Genomic DNA, 2,761 nt, shown 5'->3' with positions numbered 1-2,761 from the left:
GCCTAAACCATCTTTGATAAAATAATGAATACACCCATTGGTGTGTTTTGTCACTGATGCTATTTTGTACTTCCTATATTTGTTTTTATGAGATCAGAGCAATGAACAGTTGTTTATTTAGTATAGAAATCATGTATTTTATTTTAAAATGTGCTGTCAAAAAGTTGTGTGTGTTCTTTTCCCACTGTTCTTATTTGCAAAACAACAAGAAGCCAGTGTGCTTTCTTTATATTCAGTGCAGCTTGACACATGGAGATGGCACACCAAAGCACAGAAGGATCGGCTACTCCTGGAATGAATGACTGTCGAGTTCGCTGGTGAGGTATTGGTGATGGGCTATGCTCTTCATGGAGTGATGGGCCTAAGTAAGATACAATCAAACGTATTAGTCCATATGAGATACTGTTTAACAAACTCCAGGCTTAGCTAAGCAAAATAGGTCAACGGCATCATGAACTTTACCAAGTACTAGGGGCCTCGTTTATAAAACGGATTTACGATCGATTTTCTGAAGTATGACTTACGCAGAAAACCACATGGAGTAACTTATAAAACCTTAAGTTGACGTGGAAATGATCTTATCTTTACGCAAAAGTATTTTTCTGTTGGTTATGTAGAGGCATTTCAGTTTGGGATGCATATGCGTCCAAGCCTGTGGTGAACCTTTGCATTTGTTAGCCATTATCAATTAAAGGTGTGAGAAATGAATTGCAAGGTGTTTTGAATTAAAAACGGGATGCGATGTTCTATAAATAGTGTCAAATTATAAAAAAGTAACCATGGCTGTTATTGGAAGACACAGAAAACCGTGCTTTTAGAAGGGAGAGTTTTCAGAGACCGGAATGACTTGCGCATGATGATTCATGTCTATTCCTGACAACACCCTCATTTGTGCTAGCATTATATAAGGGGAGATTGCTGACGGCACGTTCAGGTGCCGTCAATTTGAAGTTAATTAGAGATGTATTGATCACAAGTGCGTAAATTACAAATTGGCTTCTTAGAACCTGCGTAAACAAGACTTTATTTATTGCTCAGTATCTTTTATGAATCGAATGTAAGCACACTGTCAGAAATGATTTTAGGACTAAGTTCAAGTATAAATTTAAGAACATTTTTATAAATGAGGCCCCAGGACCGCAAGTGGATCTTCCAGTAAGACAATAACCTCAAGCACTAATCAAAATCCACAAAGAAATGGTTAATTTAACACAAAATCAACATTTTGCAAATTGCCATCAGTCTCTTGACATGAACCCCATTGATTAACTGTTTGAATTGTAGAGAGCAGACCATAAGAGCATAAGCATTTTATAAAAAGGGCCTGTGTTGTTATCCTTGCAAGGGGAGGGTGCTGGAGTATTGAAAATGGTGGCAATAAATTTGACCCATCTTTCAGATTTTTTTTATTACTTCTTAACACCAGTCTCAACATCAACAGTTAAGAGATGACTCCTGGATGCTGGCCTTCTAGGCATAGTTCCTCTGTCCAGTGTCTGTGTTCTTTTGTTCATCTTAATCTTTTTTTTTCTTTGCAACTCTGCCTAGAAGGCCAGCATCCCGGAGTCGCCTCTTCACTGTTGACATTGAGACTGGTGTTTTGTGGGTACTATTTAATGAAGCTGCCAGTTGAAGACTTGTGAGGCGTCTGTTTCTCAAACAAGACACTCTAATGTACTTGTCCTCTTGCTCAGTTGCTCACCGGGGCCTCCAACACCTCTTTCTATTCTGGTTAGAACCAGTTTGCACTGTTGTGAAGGGAGTAGTACACAGCGTTGTACGAGATCTTCAGTTTGGCAATTTCTCTCATGGAATAGCCTTCATTTCTCAGAACAAGAATAGACTGACGAGTTTCAGAAGAAAGTTCTTTGTTTCTGGCTATTTTGAGCCTGTAATTGAACCCACAAATGCTGATGCTCCAGATACTCAACTAGTCTGAAGAAGGCCAGTTGTATTGCTTCTTTAATCAGAACAACAGTTTTCAGCTGATGGTTGCTGATAATGGGCCTCCATACGCCTATGTAGACATTCCATTAAAAGTCTGCCGTTTCCAGCTACAACAGTCATTTACAACATTAATAATGTCTGTATTTCTGATCAATTTGATGTTATTTTAATGGACAAAAGGTGTTTTTCTTTCAACAACAAGGACATTTCTAAGTGACCCCAGACTTTTGAACGGTAGTGAATATATATTATTTTCCCCTAACCCTACCACCCTTCCCCTACCTCCCTTCCCCTAACCCTACCACCCTTCCCCTAACCCTACCTCCCTTCCCCTAGCCCTACCACCCTTCCCCTAACCCTACCACCCTTCCCCTAACCCTACCTCCCTTCCACTAGCCCTACCTCCCTTCCCCTAGCCCTACCTCCCTTCCCCTAGCCCTACCACCCTTCCCCTAACCCTACCTCCCTTCCCCTAACCCTACCTCCCTTCCCCTAACCCTACCTCCCTTCCCCTAACCCTACCTCCCTCCCCCTAACCCTACCTCCCTTCCCCTAACCCTACCTCCCTTCCCCTAACCCTACCTCCCTTCCCCTAACCCTACCTCCCTCCCCCTAACCCTACCTCCCTCCCCCTAACCCTACCTCCCTCCCCCTAACCCTACCACCCTAACCCTACCACCCTTCCCCTAGCCCTACCACCCTTCCCCTAACCCTACCTCCCTTCCCTAACCCTACCCCCTAACCCTACCTCCCTTCCCCTAACCCTACCCCCTAGCCCTACCACCCTTCCCCTAGCCCTACCACCCTTCCCCTA

This window comes from Oncorhynchus masou, chromosome 17, assembly GCF_036934945.1.
Source record: "Oncorhynchus masou masou isolate Uvic2021 chromosome 17, UVic_Omas_1.1, whole genome shotgun sequence".
Lineage (NCBI taxonomy): Eukaryota > Metazoa > Chordata > Actinopteri > Salmoniformes > Salmonidae > Oncorhynchus > Oncorhynchus masou.
The sequence above is the reverse complement of the archived record's forward strand: the minus strand, read 5'-3'. Positions refer to the sequence as shown.